This window comes from Elephas maximus, chromosome 5, assembly GCF_024166365.1.
Source record: "Elephas maximus indicus isolate mEleMax1 chromosome 5, mEleMax1 primary haplotype, whole genome shotgun sequence".
Lineage (NCBI taxonomy): Eukaryota > Metazoa > Chordata > Mammalia > Proboscidea > Elephantidae > Elephas > Elephas maximus.
In genome coordinates, this window is record NC_064823.1 from 20,178,742 (window position 1) to 20,197,585 (window position 18,844).

At 36.0% G+C, this 18,844-nt stretch overlaps 1 non-coding gene across 1 annotated transcript; it reads right to left on the reverse strand.

Moving 5' to 3' along the window:
• Positions 1-3,755: 3,755 nt before the first annotated feature.
• LOC126077622 (U6 spliceosomal RNA) lies at positions 3,756-3,862 on the reverse strand. Its single transcript, XR_007517797.1, has one exon. It is a non-coding gene; the product is annotated as a U6 spliceosomal RNA (small nuclear RNA).
• Positions 3,863-18,844: the final 14,982 nt, after the last annotated feature.

Consider the following 18,844-nt stretch of genomic DNA (forward strand, 5'->3'; position numbering starts at 1 on the left):
GGTTACTGTGAGTTGAAACCAACTAGAGGACACCTTAAAAACAACAGCACAGTATGCAGGGCCTTGTAGGCCACGTGAGGTTTTTGTTGTTGTTGTGTGTGTGTGTTTTGGTCTTGTTTCTAAACTATATTAAAAAAAAAAAAATGGGCACTATAAAACCCTTGAAATGCTTTAAGTAGGGAATGGAGGAGGGCAGTGAGGTGACAATATGGTTAGAATTGTATTTTATAAGGATGACCCTTGCTTCAGTGTTGTAAACTGATTGAAAGGAGCCAGCATGAATTATGGATTCAAAATCCATAGATTATTAAATCCAAAGATTATTATAGCTGTGGAGTTTAAAGATGATTTTAGTTTAGCCTAGAATAATGAGTAGCAATTGATATAGCATGAAGCGGGTGACCCCAAACATTAAATTATCCATAAAATTTATAGGGCATGTTGACAGATCAAATACAAGCGGTAAGAGAAATAAGTATACCAGGGTCGAATCTAAATTACCCACATCTTATTTTTGAAATTTTTTTTTTTTGTCTTTTATTCTATAAAATGCCAAAGAGTTATCCCTTCTCAAACTCTAATTTCAAATCCATCCCAGTTTAGCCCTCCTGGGCTATAGTCTTTACAGTCTGTTTTAAATTGAACATGCATCTTTTCAGAAAATCGATTCACCTGGGAGTTGTTGTTATTCTTATTCCCTTTTGTATGAAGTTATCTCAGTGAAAGTTCTTCCAGCAACAGAAGAAAAAGATAAATATTCAAGTCAGCTTGATCCACATGACACTGCATTAGACACTTCTGGCTTTACATAACCAAATGTGTTGCTCAGTCTTGATTTTTATTCATACAGCACGCTGCATTCAGAAATGCATAGAGTCACTTCTCCGAAGTAAACTACCAGAGTCAGAGTGGCTGAACACAAAGATGTCTCTAGTCCTGGACTTCCATTTCTCTCTGCCTCTGGAATTTAATCCCCAGAGAATAAGACTTTTGTAGATTTTATGATTCAGATACCAAAGCTCTTTCAAGCTGTGTACATAATTCTCTTGAGATTTTCATCATTCGCTTGACTCACTAGCTGGAAATATCTCATCATATGGGGGAGATCAAGACAGAGTTACTAAAGTCCCCTCCAGACAGAGGACTCTCCTCTCTCTGGCCTTTTTGGAAATTTTAGGAGCTGTGAATTGAGGGATAAGTGGTTGCTGGGATGATGGTTGGAAGTAGTCCAGCTGATTCAGTCACCTCTCAACACTTAATAAGCCCTGAGGGACTTATCTGGCCTCAGCTATTGGCAGATCTTTTTAGAGTATCAGGTAATTAAGACCACTTTGCTTTTGGTTTTGGACTCTGGTCACTATTTCTGGGACTATAGGAAAAGGCCTACATAATAATAACCTACTATATTACCAATAAAATACTAAATTTGAAAGTATTTTTATTTATTTTATATTTGTTCACTTTAATCCCATTTCTAATCCCCTTTCTACACATTGGCAACCCTTTTCATGTATTTGCATGTGCCTTTGTAAATATGCAGTAATGATTGCAACAATTCTTTGAAAAGTATATGTATTAATCTCCCACATTTAGAATTATATGCGTTTTTGAATGTCAGCTTAATTTTAACATTGTCTACAGTATCTATATAAAAGATGTATGCATATTTATTAATTTATTCTTATATTTGAGATTTTTGTAGATTCATATGTAGTAGTAAGAAATAAGCTAGTTTCCCCCATAGTAATACCTTACACAACTACTACGAAATCACAGACAGTATATTGACGTTAAACAGTCAAGATGCAAAACAGTTCTAATCTCAGTATCTCTTTTGTAGCCCTTTTAGAGCCAAGCCCATCCTCCCATTCCTAATCTTGGTGATTATCAGCCTGTTTTCCATTTCTATAATTTTCCAATTTCAAGACTGCTAATTGTGTAATACACAACTTTGTACAGTTAGCTTTTTTCACTCATCATAATTCTCAGGGGATTCATTCAAGTTGTTGCATGTATCAGTAGTTCTTTACTATTTATTGCCAAGTAGTATTTCATGGTACGGATGTACCGCAAATGGTTTAACCATCCACCCATTGAAGGACATCTGCGTTGTTTCCAGTATTTGGTTATTATGAATAACGCTGCTATGAACATTTATGAACAGTTGTCTTTTTTTTTGAGGGTATGTAAGCTTTTATTTCTTTGGGATACATGCCCACGAGTGCAGTGGTTGGGGTGTATGATACTTGCGTATTTAGTTTTATAAGAAACTTCCAAACTGTTTTCCAGAGTAGCTGCACTCCCTCACATTCCCACCAGCAAGGTAAGATTGATAACATTTCTCTGTATCTTCACCAGCATTTAGTGATGTCGCTACCCGTTATTCTGATAGGTGTATAGAGATATCTCATTTTGGTTTTAATATTTGCCTTTCCCTAACAATGTTGAACAATTTTTCATGCATTTTGCCCATTTTATAACTGGGTTTTCTTTTTTTAAATGGCGAGTTTGAGGTTTATTTATCTATTCTAGACAATAGTTCTTTCTTTAATTTGAAGTTTAAAAATATTCTCTCTGAATTGCTACCTTGTCTTTTCAGGCTCTTAATGTGGTCTTTTGCAGAACAAAAGATTTTAATTTTGATGTGGTTCAGTTTATCTCTTTTTTTAAAATAATAATTTTGGGTTTTCGGTGAAAGTTTACACATGAAGTTAGATTCCCATTTGACAATTTCCACATGAATTGTTCAGTGACATTAATTGCATTTATCACAATGTGTCAACATTCCCTTTGTGTTCTGTTTGTTCCATTTCCAGTACTCTAGTTTCCTTGTCTCCGTACCCTCTCATCTTTGCTTTTGTGTAATCATTGACCTTTTGGTCTCATACTGATAGTTTTTAAGTAGCACACCAATCTTACAGGTAATATCCTGCTATTTTACTCTGCTATTTCACTAAAAGGTGATCTCAGGCAATAGGCTCTATTCTAGGTTTAAGGAGTGTCTCCATGCAATAGTCTCAGGGAGTCTGTTCTCTACTGTTCCAGTCTGTCTGGCTTTTTTTTTTTTTTTCAGTAATAAGAATTTGAGTTCTGCTCCATATCCCCCCCACCCCTTCTATCTGGGACCAACTATTGTGACTCCAGTCAGAATGATCAGTGATCGTAGCTGGGCACCATCTAGTTCTTTTAGTCTCAGAGTAGATGAGGTCGTGGTTCATGTAGACTTGTTTCTTCTCTGAGCCTTTAGTTACCTTCTTCCTGTTTTGCTCCTGGTAAGTAGAGACCCGTAGTTGTGTCTTAGATAGCAGCACACAAGCTTTTATGACTCCAGACACTGCTTACATGCAGACCATGATTTTTGCGAAGTATGTTATGCCAATTGACTGAATTCTCCCATAAGACTATGGTCCTAAGATTTCAAACCCAGAAAACCAATTTTTGAAGATGTTTGGTTAAGTCTGAGGAGTATAAGTATTCGTGTCTTCAATATATGTGCCTGCATCCACATATTTGTGTTTACACATACCTATTTGTTGTTGCTAGGTACCGTCAAGTTGGTTCTGACTCATAGCAACACTATGTACAACAGAAGGAAACAATGCGTGGTCCTGCACCGTCCTCATGATTGTTGTTACACTTGAGGCAATTACCTACACCTACTTATATATCTATTCTTACCTTTGTACACATCTGTACCTACCTGTATACCAGTTTGCCTGTACCCATCTATATGTGCTCAAACAATCATTTTTGCTACAAATATGGAATGCTTCATGAATTTACATGTCATCCTTGCACAGGGGCCATGATAATCTACTCTGCCTCATTCTAATTTCAGTATATGTGCTGCCGAAGAAAGCAATTCACCATTTCTTTTTCTTTTTATGAATCATGTTCTTTGCATAGCCTTAGATCCCAAAGATTCTCTGCTATGCTTTTTTCTAAAAGTTTTACATTTAAATCCAGGTCTATTTTGAGTTTCCACATGGTTATTGTTAGTATACAGAAATGTGATTGATTTTTTTTGTGTTATACAAATTCGCTGAGTTCATTTACTAGTTCTGAGGTTTTTTTTTTTTAATCCTTTTGTATTTTCTTTTTAGACAATCATTCCACCTGCAATTAGCAATAGTTTTACATCCTTCTTTCCAATCTACATTCCTTTTTTTTTTTTTTTCAATTACTTTCTTTCTGTGGATAGAACTTCCAGTCCTCTGTTGAATAAAAAATGATGAGTGGTGAAAATTAATATCCTAGCCTTGTTTCCAATCTTGGAGAGAAAGCATTCAGTCTTTCACCCTTATGATATTAACTGTAAGTTTTTTGCAGATGTTCTTTATCAAGTTTAGGTAGTTCCCTTCATTCCTAACATGTTGAGTTGTAACATTAATTGTTGTTATAATAATTTTTTTATTAATTGATATGATTATATAACTTTTCTTCATTACTTGTTAGTATGGTGAATCACATTGATTAATTTCTAAATGCACACATTGAAACCTATACTTTGATCCAGTTTACCTAACACCATCTGCTAAAGAATCTATCCGTTCACCATTCATTTGTCATTCATAATTAACATTTTCATGTTTCCACATATAACATATATATGAGTGTTCAATTTTTTTATTTATCTGTTTCTACCTTAGTGTTTTACTTCTTATTACCATAGCTTTTAGGAGCCCTGGTGGCACAGTGGTTAAGAGCTCAGCTGCTAATCAAAAGGTAAGCAGTTCAAATCTACCAGCTACTCCTTGGAACCCCTATGGGGCAGTTCTACTCTGCCGTATAAGACCGCTATGAGTTGAAATCAACTCCATGGCAACAGGTAAACAGGTACCATAGCTTTTATGTCTTCATAAATGGTAGATGGACTTTCTTTCACTTAAATTTTAAGATGCAAAGTTCCCTAAAATGTCCAAGTGAAGCTTTATTGTCTCTACACTTAATGCATTGTTTAATTTTGATAAAATTGAAATTTTGATAATGTCTTATTCATGAACATATTCCATATTTGTGTTTACTCAAATTTCCTTCCATATCCTTCTAGAAAGTTTTAAAATTATCTCTGTAAAGAATTTAATGCTAATAAATATTTGTTCCTTCACCCCATTTATTTATGTAGTTGTTGGTTGGTTGACCTATTTATTTATTTATGTAGAATCTTTATCAAGAATATAAATGAGCAAATGCTCCTGTTTTCTCATATAAGTTACATATCCAAATTTTAAGACTGCTATTATAGATACTTGCTTCCCTTTTAGGACAACTGGATTGAGTAAAACTTGTTTACTACCCTTACAAAATAAAGTTCACTAGAAGAGAGAGTGGTAGAATGAGAAATAATTAAGGAAGGAAATTATGGGGATCATAATTAATATCATATATTATCAATAATATAATGTTAATATTATCAATTTAACTCAAAGATCATTGTCAAGTGATCTTCCAATGATATCAAACAATAGATCACAAGGAATATCAAATTTTATCAAACAACAGATCATAAACAATAATCTTTGGGTCAAATTGATCCCATAAGTTCCTTTCTTGATTTCTCTCTCTCTATACACCTATCTATAGATAGATATGCATATATGTACATATATATTATGTATAGGTATATCCATATACATGGAAAACTTGGTGGCATAGTGGTTAAGTGCTACAGGTGTTAACCAAGAGGTTGGCAGTTCAAACCCACCAGGCGCTCCTTGGAAACTCTATCGGGCAGTTCTACTCTGTCTTATAGGGTCTCTCTCTCTCTCTCTATATATATATATCCAAAACCCAAACCAAACCCATTTCCGACTTGACCAACGGAAATGGGTTTGGTTTGGGTTTTGGATATATATATATTTATATTACATATATCACTGCTTCTATTTTTCTAGAGAACCCTGGCTAAGACAGTTGGCTCATTGACTTCGCTTTTTTTCATAACCACTATATGAAGGCAGCAATCATTATTTATCAAATCAGTCAAGGCTGTAAGTTGTGAGGAAGAAAAATGAGGATATTTGGTTTAGGCTAACATCGTGTTGCCAGTGCTAGAGTTACTATCTCCATAATTCACCTGAACTGAGGTTGCCAGGCAAGCTCCTTGTTTTAGTCACCTAGTACTGCTATAACAGAAATAGCGTAAGTGGATGGCTTTAACAAAGAGAAGTTTATTCTCTCGCAGTCTAGTAGGCTACAAGTCCAAATTCAGGGCATCAGCTCCAGAAGAAGGCTATCTCTCTCTCTGTAGGCTCTGGAGGAAGGTCCTTGTCATCAATCTTTCCTTGGTCTTGAAGCATCTCTGCACAGGAAACCTGGGTCCAAAAGACATGCTCTGCTCCTGGTGCTTCTTTCTTGTGGTATGAGGTTCCCATGTCTCTCTGCCTACTTCTTTCTTTTATATCTCAAAAGAGATTGGCCTAAGACACTATCTAACCTTGTAGACCTCATCAATATAACTGTCACTAATCCATTTTTTTTACACCATAATGATAGGATTTAAAGCACATAGGGAAATCACATCAGAAGATAAAATGGTAGATTATCATACAAGGGAATCGTGACCTAACCAAGTTGACAGATATTTTGGTAGGACACAATTCAATCCATGACACTCCTATATCATCTTCTACTTCTTGCCTGTGTGATCTCTTTTTCTGCTTCTCCCTCCCTTGCTAACTTTGGTTCAGCCACCTAATTCTTCTTGTAGTTGCACCTATCTTGGGTTTTTGCACTTATTCTTCCACTACCTGGAATGATGTTCCTCAGATAACACCTTCTTTATCTCTTTCCTTCTTCTTGTCTATGTTCAAAGCCACACTCTCAATGAGGCCTTCCTTTCCTTACCCCTCTGTATTATAATCGCATTCTTCTACCTACAGTCTTCATACTTATTTCCTGTTTTATTTCTTACCATAGAATTTATTACCATGTAAGATGGTATATATTTTATTTATTTAATGTGATTATTGACTAGTGTTATAGTGTGTAAGCTGCATGAAAGCACAGATTTTTATCTGTTGTTCACTGATTATCTGCCATACCTAGAATAGTTCAGGTAATGAATTTTAGCCACTTTTTAAAGGCTTATCATAAAATAATTAGTTTTATGGCTTTTCTAGATTCATGCTACTGGGAAACAAAATTGTTATAAATGAGTTTTGTTTTTTTGTACTTTAATGAATTTATTTATAACTATAAATACCAAGAAGAGAGAAAATGAAACGCATATACACCTAGGTAGTTTATTTTCCTGAATATATATTTATGAGTAGTTATAACAGGTCGAACTAGTAGTAGTTATTTATATTTAGATTGGTACTAAATTGGTACCAGTTTTTAGATTGAAACTTTTCATTTGAAGGTGCCTTTGTGGTACATGGTTAACTGCTTGATTGCTAACCACGAGGTTGGCCTTTCAATTCCAGTCAGCAGCTCTGCTGGAGAAAGACCTGATGATTTGCTTGTGTAAAGATTATAGCCAAGAAAAAACCCTATGAGGCAGTTCTACTCCATCACATGTGGTTGATATGAGTCGAAATTGACTTGACAGCACCACCACCGACAACGTTTTTTAGAGATGAGCATAATATAAGCTTTGCCCTTTTCAGAAAAAAAAGAAAGAGGAGCACGAAAAAAGTTTCCTCTGCAGTAATTCTCATCTTCTCGCATAATCAGTCTCTTTCTACCCAAAACAAACCACCATAATTAATTTAAAGATTTCTTGGGTTGTTCATCTTCTAAAACATTAAGAAGTGAGAATTATAAAAGACATTTGCCTAGTCAATAACCCAATGAGATTCATTTTCTGGTATACAATTTTTGAAGGGATATAATGAAAGCAAACTATTTTCTGGATAATTCTAGATAACAAGTGATTTCAAGGAGCTGTGGGGGCAATAAATAGCTGGTTTACATTCTCTTTAACAGAAGCTTTGTCTGTATAAGCACATGTAAGCACAAGGTACTCTCCCAGGAACTATAAACATACATTGTACACAGCTCTTGAGAAATCTGACACTTGTCTCTGATGGTCAAATTGCAAAGGTTTCCTTTTTTTTTACTATCATATATATATTTTTTCCTTCTTTTTTGGTGCTTTAGGTGAAAGTTCATAGATCAAATTAGTTTCTCATTCAAAAATTTATGTACAAATTGTTTTATGACATTGGTTGCAATCCCCACTCTAACCCAGCTTGGCGGTTCCATTCCTCCAGTTTCACTGTCATTTTCTGCCCTCTTGTCTTTGCTTTTGGACAGGTATTGCCCATTTGGTCTCATATACCTGATTGATCTAAGAACGTCCTCACCTATATTATTGTTTGTTTTATAGGCCTGTCTAATCTTTGTTTGAAAAGTAGACTTTGGGAGTGGTTTGAGTTCTGAATTGACAGGGTATCTGGAGGGGGCATAGTTTCGGGGGTTGCCCCAGTCTCTGTGAAACCAGTAAGTCGGGCCTTTTTCGTGAATTTGAATTTAGTTCTATATTTTTCTCCTGCTCTCTCCAGGACCCTGGTGGCATAGTGGTTAAGTGCTATGGCTGCTAACCAAGAGGTTGGCAGTTCAAATCCGCCAGGCACTCTGTGGGCAGTTCTACTGTGTCCTATAGGGTTGCTATGAGTCGGAATCGACTCGAAGGTGGTGGGTTTTGGTTTCTGTCTGTCCAGGACCCTCTATTGTGACCCCTGCCAGAGTGGTCGGTGATGGTAACTGGGCACTATCTATTCTTCTGGGCTCAGGCTGGTGGAAGCTGTGGTTCATGTGCTCCATTAGTGCTGCACATGGGCTGATATATATTCATTGTGTCTTTTGTTTTCTTCATTCTCCCTAGCTCTGGACATGATGGGACCAATAGATGTATTTTAGATGGCCGTTCCTAAGCTTTTAAGACCTCGATGCTACTCACCAAAGTAGGATGTTGAACATTTTCTTTTTAAACTATGTTATGCTGATTGAGTTAGATGTCCCCTGAGACCATGTTGCCCAGCCCTCAGCCCCAGTAACTCTATCGCTCAAGGTGTTTGGATGTGTCTAGAAAGCTTCTGTGACTGTGACTCCTTTGTTCTCTGTTACATATACGAATATACATTCTGTGAATTCAAATATGTATGTAAAAAATGTCCACAGCCTAACCTATATATGTATGTGGGTATACTTTTATATGTCCTCCTTACCCTGTTCAGCTTATGTGTCTGCCTATGTATCTTCTTGTAAGTTGTTTTTACTGTTGTATAAGGTTTTATATGTTATAGTATTTACTGTGGTTGACTTTTTTTGTTTTCTTGTGTTCCTCCAAGTGTCTTTCACTGCCTAGGTCAGGTTGTGCTGACTTCCCCTATATTGTGTATTGTTTTTCTGGTTAACAAGAGTTAACCAGAGTTAATGCTTAAGTACTATATAGTTAGTGATTGCCCCTTCCCACCCTTGCCCTTCCTCTTAGCCATCAAAAATTGTTTCTTTCTCAGTGCAAACCTTTTCTTGAGTCTTTATAATAGTGGTCTCATACAGTATTTGTCCTTTTGTGATTGACTTATTTCACACAGCATAATGCCCTCCAGATTCATCATGTTGTGAGATGTTTCACAGGTTCATCATTGTTCTTTGTCATTGTATAGTATTTCATTGTTTGTATGTTACCATAGTTTGTTTATCCATTCATCTGTTGATGGGCACTTAGGTTTTTTCATCTTTTTGCTACTGTGAATAATGCTGCAGTGAACATGGATACATACATGTCTATTCGTAGGTTAGCTCTTAATTCTCTAGGATATATTCCTAGGAGTGAGATTGCTGGATCATATGGTATTTTTATTTCTAGATTTTTAGTGAAGCAGCATTTCATTTTCCATAGTGGTTGTACCATTTTATATCCCCACCAGCAGTGTATGAGAGTTCTGATCTTCCCACAACCTAGCCAGCATTTATTGTTTTCTGAATTTTTGATCAGTGCCATTCTTTTGGGAGTGATTTGGTATCTCATCATGGTTTTGATTTGCATCTCTCTAAATGAAAACCCTGGTGACATAGTGGTTAAGAGCTACGGCTGCTAACCAAAAGTCCAGCCATTCGAATCTGCCAGGCGCTCCTTAGAAACCCTGTGGGGCAGTTCTACTCTGCCCTATAGGGTCACGATGAGTCGAAATCGGCTTGATGGCAATGGCTAATGATCATGAGCATCTTTTCATGTATCTGTTGGCCACTTAAATGCCCTCTTCGTTGAGGTGTCTGCTCATGTTCTCTGCCCATTTTGTGATTGAGTTGTTTGTCTTTTTATTGTTGAGTTATTGAATTGTGTGTATTTTAGAGATTAAACCTTTATCAGATTTTTTCCAAAGATTTTTTCCCAATCTGTAGGTTCTCTTTTTACTCTCTTGGAAAAGTCTTTTGATGAGCAAAAGTACTTAATTTTTAGGAGGTTCTAGTTATCTAGCTTATCTTCTGGAGTCTGAATTTTTAGTTATGCTTGATAGTCTATTATGCCATAAGTTAGGGCCTCTAGCATTGTCCCCATATTTTCTTTCATGAACTTTATAATTTTAGTTTTACATTTAGATCTTTGATCCATTTTGAGTTAGTTTTTGTGTGTGGGTGAGGTGTGGATCCTGTTTCATTTTTCTGCAATGAATAATCAGTTTTGCCAGCATCATTTGTTGAAGAAACTATCTCTTCCCCATTTAAAAGACATCAACCCTTTGTCGAAGATCAGGTTTGCACAGGTGGATGAATTTACTTCTGGGTTCTCAATTCCATTGGCCTGTGTGTCTGTCGTTGTACCAGTACCAGGGCTATTTTGACTACCATAGCAGTATCGTAGGTTCTGAGATTGGCTAGCATCAAGTCTACTACTTTGTTCTTCTTTTTCAGTAATGTGTTACTTATTTAAGCACTCTTTCATTTCCATATAAAGTTGATGTTTAGTTTTTCCATCTTGGTAAAGAATGTTGTTGGAATTTAGATAGGAATTGCATTGTATCTGTAGATTGCTTTGGGTAGTGTTGACATTTTTCACAATGTTAAATCTTCCTATCCATGATCACAGTATGTTTTCCATTTATGAATGTTTTTGGTTTCTTGCGGTAGTCTTTGCAGTTTTCTTTGCATAAGTCTTTTTCACCCCTAGGTATGTTTATTACTAAATATTTTATCTTTTGGGGGTGCTGTTGTAAAAGTTGTTTTTTTCCTGATTTCCTTTTTGTGGTTCTCTTTGTTAGTGTAGAAAAATCTGACTGATTTTTGTATGTTGATCTTGCACCCTGCCACTTTGCTGAATCCTTCTATTAGTTCCAATTGGGTTTTTGTGAAGTCTCTAGTATTTTCTAGCATAGGATCATATTGTCAGTGAATTAGGATAGTTTTACTTCTTCCATTCCAATCTGAATGCAGTTTATTTCCTTTTCTTTAGCTAGGGCTTCCAGTAAAATGTTGAGTAAGAGTGGTGATAAAGGGCTTTCTTGTCTGATTCCCGTTCTTAGGAGGGATGCTTTCATTCTCTTTCCATTGGGAATAATGTTGACTGTTGATTTTGTGTATGTGCCCTTAATTATGCTGAGAAATTTCCCTTCTATTCTTATTTTGGTGAGAGTTTTTATCAGGAATGTGTGTTGGACTTTATGAAATGCCTTTTCTGCATTGATTGAGATGACCATGTGATATTTTTCCGTTGTTTTATTTGTGTGGTGGACCATGTTGGTTGATTTTCTAATAATGAACCATCCTTGCGTACCTGGTATAAATCCCACTTGGTCATGATTTATTTATTTATTCATTTATTTTTAATATGCTGCTGAATTCTATTGGGTAGAATTTTCTTGAGAATTTTTGCATTAATGTTCATGAGGGATATTGGTCAATAAATTTTATTTTTTATAGGTATCTTTGCCTGCTTTGGTTTCAAGGTTATCCTGGCTTCATTAGAATGAACTTGGGAGTATTCTTTCTTTTTCTATGTTATGGAATAATTTAAGCAGTATTGGTGTCAACTCCTCTCTGAATGTTTGCTAGAATTCTACAGTGAAACTGCCTGAGCAAGGGCTTTTATTTTTATTTTTTTATTGGTAGTTTTTTTTATGACCTCTTCAGTTTCTTTTGCTATGGGTCTGTTCAGATTTTCTACCTCAGTTTGTGTTAGTTTAGGTAGGTAGTGTATTTCTAGGGATTTGTCCATTTGCTTAGGTTTCCAAATTTGTTGGAATTTGTAGTATTCTGTTATGATCCTTTTAATTTCAATTGATTCTGCTGTGATGTCACCCATCTCATTTCTTATTTGGTTTATTTAGATCTTCTTTTTTTTCTTTTGTCAGTTTGGCCAGTATTTTGTTGATTTTATCGATCCTTTCGAAGAACCACCTTCTAGTCTTGTTGATTGCTTCAATTGTTTTTCTATTTCATTTATTTATACTCTGATCTTTTTTCTGCAGGCTGTGGGCTTCTTTGCTGCTCTTTTTCTATTTGTTCAAGTTGTAGGGTTAAGGTATTGATTTTGGCTCTTCCTTCTTTTTGGATGTGTGCATTTATTGCTATAAATTGGCCTCTGAGTACTGCTTTTGCTGTGTCCCAAAGGTTTTGATATGTTGTATTTTCATTCTCATTTGACTCTAGGAATTTTAATTTCTTCTACTATCCAAAGGTTTTTAAACATGACATTGTTCAGTTTCCAAGTATTTGACTTTTTTTTTTTTCCTTATGCTTCCTCTTATTGATTTCTAATTTTATCATGTGGTTATCTGAAAAGATGCTTTGTGTTATTTCAATAATTTTACATGTACTGAGGCTTGCTTTGTGGCCTAGGATATGGTCTATTCTAAAGAATGATTCATGGGTGATGGAGAAGAATGTGTACTGAGCTGCTGTTGGGTAAAATACTCTGTATATGCCTATGAGGTTGTATTGGTTGATTGTGTTATTTAGTTTTTCTGTATCTTTGTTAACTTTCTTTCTAGTCTGTCCATCTTCAAAAGTGGTGTGTTAAAGTCTCCTGCTGTTATTATGAATTATTTATTTCTCCTTTAATTTCCGTTAGAGTTTGTTTTCTGTATTTTGGTGCTCTGTCATTGGCTACATATACATTTATTATGCTTATAACATCTTGGTGGATTGATTCCTTAATCATTATATAATGTCCTTCCTTGTCTCTTATGATGGAGTTTGATTTAAAGCCTATTTTATCAAAGATTAATATTGCCACTCCTGCACTTTTTTGTCTACTGTTTGCTTGATATATACATTTTTTCCATCCTCTGATCTTTAATCTCTTTATTTCTTTGTGTCTAAGATATGTCTTTTGTAGACAACATATTGGTGAGTCATGTTTTTTTAACCCTTCTGCTACTCTATTTCTCTTGACTGGTTCATTTAACCTGTTTACATTCAGTGTGACTAACAATAGATATGAATTTACTGCTTTCATTTTGTTAAGCTTTTTTTTTTGTGTGTGTGGTGTTGATGTTTTTTTTTTTCTGTGCCAAGTTTCTTTTGTTCATGGCTTGTCTTTTTACTTCATTCATTTTTGTCAATTTTGTGTTTACTGAGTCTTTTTGATTTCATTCTTTATTTTGGTGGGTAAGCTTTTTAATTTTCTTTGTGGTTACTGTAGGGTTTACCTTTGTCATCCTATGTTTAAAACAGTCTTTTTTTTTTTTTTAGATATCATCTTGACTTCCTCTCCATATGGATATTCTATAACTACACCACTTGTTCACTTTTTTTTTTGTTTTGAAGTTGTTGTTGATTTCAGATTGACATCTCTGGTTCTTTGTTTTTGGTTCTGCAGCTTTATTTCACTTTTGAGATTTGTCTATATGGGGTGGCATCTTGGTGATACCATCGTGTGGCTTGCTTTCAGGTTGTTGTCTGCTGTACTTGATTCTGTATCTGAAGGAATCCCTTTAATATTCCTTGTAAGGAAGGTCTGGTTTTTATAAATTCCTTAATTTTTGTATATCTGCCATCATATTTTGCCATTATTTTTGAGAGACAATTTGCTGGGTATATGATTCCTGGTTGGCAATTCCTTTCTTTCAGAGTTTTCTATGTGTCATACCATTGCTTTCTTGCCTGTGTAGTCTGTGCTGAGAAATCACAGCTTAGTCTTATTGGAGTCCTTTTGTAGGTGATATTTTGTATTACCAGAGCTGTTACCAGAATTCTTTCTTTATCTTTGGAATTGGGAAGTTTGATTATGATATGTCTTGATGACTTTCTTTTGGGGTCTATCCTGTATGGGGTTTATTGAGCCTCTTGGATGGAATTCTTGTCTTTCATGATACTGGGGAAGTTTTCATTGAGCAGATCTTCAAAATAAAATTCTCTCTGTCCGTTTTTTTTGTCTTCTCCTGTTCTGGGATTCCCGCCACACATACATTATTCCTCTTCATAGTATCCCATATAACTCTTAGGCTTTCTTAATTTTTTTTTTTTCCTTTCTTTTTTCTAATTGCTCCTCAAGCAAATTGGTAGCAAGGGATTTGAGTTATCTATTTCTGATATTTTGTTGTTAGTCTTCTGAATTTCTAGTTACTATTTTTGTATGATTTCTAATTATCTGTTTATTTGTTTATCTCCTAGGGTTTTGTTTGCGTTTTCCTTGATCTCTTTGAGGATCTATATACCAAAACAAACAAACTGGTTGCTGATATCCTTATCAGGCAGTTCCATTACCACCTCTTCCTCAGGAAGTTTTTTGGCACCTTTATTTTGGACATTTGGATGAGCCATCTTGTTTTGTTTCTTTATAATTTAATGTTGTCTGCTGTCTCTGAGGCATTAAGGTGTTGTTTTATTTATGATTTTTTTTTATTTGTCAGTGTGGGTGAGTCAAGTGTACTTCAGTGACAGATCATCTTGCAGCATGGGGGAGTTCACTTTCTGCCCCCAGTTGGATGGAGTGACAGCAGGCAGGGGCAGCTCTTCTTGTTGCTTGCTGTATGTGTGAGATGGCTGAGGGCATACTGGGCAGGTATGATACAGCAGTATGCAAATGCCCACAGTCTCTCACCTGATGGGTGGAAGACAGAAAAGGAGCAAGGCAGGTGTCCAGGGGATGCTGAGGTACTTCTTGTGCTGAGAAGGGCAGGGCAATTGGCCGGGGAGTACATATGACCTCTCTCTGGTGGAGGAAAGCAGAGTTGTAGGCCAGGGCCTGGGCAGGTGTTCTCTCTGGCAAGGAAGTGGTGGTGAAGATAGCCAGGGGTGGCACTGGCACTCTCTCCAGTGGGGAAGTTGAGGGGCGGGCAGCCAGGAGGAGCACAGGCACTCTCTCTGATGGGGGAGAGGAGTGGTGGGTGGCCTGTGGAACACGGGTGCTCTGTCCATTGGGAGGTTTGGGCCATTGGGGGCTGTGCAGGTGCTTTTCTGGTGAAAAAAATTTTTTTAAAAGGGGGTAATCATCTATTGCTCTGTTCTAGGCACCTGCCCTACCCATCAGGTAATGCTGCTGGAGAGTTGCCCTGTATCTGGGTCCTGGCTCCCTCCCTGTTCTGTGTACACTGGAGTCCCTGAAGCTCTAATCCTCCTTCCTAAACTTTCCCTCCTTGGCTCCAATTCACGTCTCGCTCACCTCGCTTCACTCTGGGTATGTCGACACAGTTTCTCTGTCTCCCTGTGAGAGTACTGTGATTTTGTCCCCTGTACTCTGTACCCAGGGTAGCTGCTCGCTTTGTCTCAAAATGGCCCCACTCTGCTGGGCTGTCTGGCAGGGCACCTCTACTCTGTATCCCTCCCCATTTGCTTCTGTCATTCAGTTTCTTTTTCCAGTTGGTATTTGAGCTATTTTTAAATCCTTTAATTTGATGTTCAGGCTTCCAGTGTTGTCATCTTTATCTCTTTCACTTTGTTTCTTGGATCTTTGCTGTAGTGGGACAGAGTGGTGCCTCTGACTAGGCCACCATCTTGAATCTCTTTTGGCTTCCTTTTCTTTAACTCATTTGTCTACCTTGGATCATAGTTGTAACTTTTATGCTTTGTATGTTTATACATTAGAGGATAGATATTTGTGAATGTTATTTTCTTTCATATAGTTCAGCTCATATTTTTATTTTTCCTTTCTGAGGTTAAGATATGTAATTCCTTTTAAAAGAACATATTTAACAGAAATAATCAAGAGCTTCTTTAAACATTCTCCAAATTTCCCCATGCTACTTCACCTTTAGGATTTGAAGCATGTCAGCAAAACTTGCTGTTTTAATTTTATTTCACAATTTTCAAATTCATCTCCAAATTTTTGCCATCTTTAATGTTCAATTGAATTAGTTATTTAACTATTTTCCTTTGTTTTTAGTCTATCCTTCCATACAATGATTTCTGATACTGGGGCTAGGACTCTGCAAAGCACAATTCTGCTTTGTCAGCTGGCTTCCTGTTAGATTCTGCCAATAAAAAAAAAAAAAAAAAAAAAAAATTTTTTTTTTTTTAAATAGGAAGAGTCAAAGAGAGAATGGAAGGCTAGAAGAGACAAAAAGGAAATTGCTCCTTTTCCTCTGCTTCCTTTAACTTCTTGTTCCTCTTAATCACACTCCTCCTTACTTCTTCAAGCTGGAAGCAAGAGTTCATTTCAGCTGCAGCAGCAGTTTGATGCTTTTCCAACACTTGCACTTGAGACACCTCAATGACACTGGCACTACCTGGCTAGCATCCATTCCTTAGAAGCCTGAGTCCCTGCCCCACAAAGCCATTCTTCCAAGATCTGAGATATTAGTGCCAGCTGAACAAAACCTCTTCTCAGAGATTGGAGTTCAACTCAGTAGTGCCCCTTTTCCAAACTTCAAAGTTTTAATAATACCAACCTCTCCTCATTATTTTCTAAGATCTAGAGGTGACTTCTATTTCCTATGGTTGTCCCCAACATGATAACTTAGTTTCTCTTTTTTTACGTTTCAATTTTCCAATAGCTAGTCAATTTTTTTTTTTTTTTTTTTTATGTTAAGCTTTATTTGTTATTTTTGTACTTTCTGTCTTTTGACTCGACTTTAACCCATACAAGGGCTTTGGTTATCCTCCTTCTCTTACTTTTTTGCTTTTCCTGAATGTCTTTTTAAGATATTATAATAAACATTTTCCTAATAATTTTTTAAAGGAAGCTTTATTTCTATGATACAAAAGAAAACAAAAGAATATTCTTTTCCGATTCCCTGATCAAAAGATTTTATGTAATCTTTATTGCATTCTAGCTTATAAAATTTTGCCTATTCTAAATGTATGAGCTATTGTCAATGTCATGGATTGAACTGTGTCCCCCCAAAATATCTGTCAGCTTGGCTAGGTCATGATTCCCAGTATTGTATGATTGTTTACGATTTTGTCATCTGATGTGATTTCCCTATGTGTTGTAAATCCTATCACTATGATGTAACAAAATAGATTAATGGCATATATATTGATGAGATCTACAAGATTAGGTAGTGTCTTAAGGCAATCTCTTTTGTGATATAAAAGAGAAGTAAGCAGGCAGACATGGGGACCTAAGAAAGCAGTGCGAGGAGCAGAGTGTGTCCTTTGGGCCTGAGGTTCCTGTGCAGAGAAGCTCCTAGACAAGGGAAGATTGAAGACATAGACCTTCCTCTAGAGCAAACAGCAAAAGCCTTCCCCGGGAGATGACGCCCTGAATTCACCTACCAGACTGTAAGAGAATAAATTTATCTTTGTTAAAGCCATCCTTTTGTGGTATTTCTGCTATAGCAGCACTAGATAACCAATTTATTGCAGTTGGTCTAAACTTTTTTTTTTATGATTTAATTGACAGGGAATAAACATATATAGCTTAAATTAGTCAGATACCTGAAATATACAACAAACAGTAGAACAGAAAATATAGTTCCCTGGGTGATCATGAGTCAGAATTGACTTGACAGCAATGGCTTTGGGTTTTTTGTTTGTTTGTTTTTGTTTTAAAGACACTGAATATCAAAGAAAAATTTTTTTGATACTTCAATTATTTCCTGATGGCTAGAATGGATGATATTTGGTTAGGATTGAGTCAAGTATGAACAATGTCCATGCTCTTTGGACAAAGATATTTGCCCCTTCTATGTTGTATTCCTCTTTCTATCTTTTGAGAAGTTATTTCAGTCAATGTAGAGTGAAAACGAGACATTCACAAGTGGTCTTGTAATCAATCTGGAAAGTGAATGGAAGTCTCTTTAAAATTCATGTTACAAGATACCGTATTTGAATACACAGTTGAGGTATATAGAATTTAAGATTTTAGGGAGAAGTCATAGTTGGGATTATAGATTTCAGTCTGCATATTTGAAATACAATGAAATCATAGACACAGTCAAAATGGCTCAGGAAGACACCATAAAGATCTTTAGGCACAAAAACACACAGCCACTAAAACACCAATCATTACAAGATGAGTAGAGAAGGGAAATCAGTAAAAGACCACGAAAAAGGGCAATGAAAACTGGAAGCGAAGTGCCAGGAAAGGGTAGTTAATTTTACATATATTTGTGTAAATTTGTAAGGAGGAATTATAAAGTGATGTTTTATAAATTGGTAAATTTCCAAAAAAATTAAAAACTATTCATTTAATTACTTAAAATCTTTATTAGTAACCTTCATTAAAATGACATTAAGATAAGTTGTGTAACACAGTACAATTCAATAATTGAAGTGGGACAAATTCAGGTAAGATGGGAATTATTATTTTTTTTTAAGAAAAATAAAACTCACAGGACACAGGAACATATGTAGATAATGGAAGAAAATTGAGTTCAAAGGGCTTAAAAGGAGTGCATGTTGAATGCTTTTTCCCAAGATTTTTTCCTTGAACAAATGCATCCCCAAATTGAAAGTTGGGACATAGGGAAATCCTTGATCTCTGAATAGAATTGAATTATCTGTAGTCTCA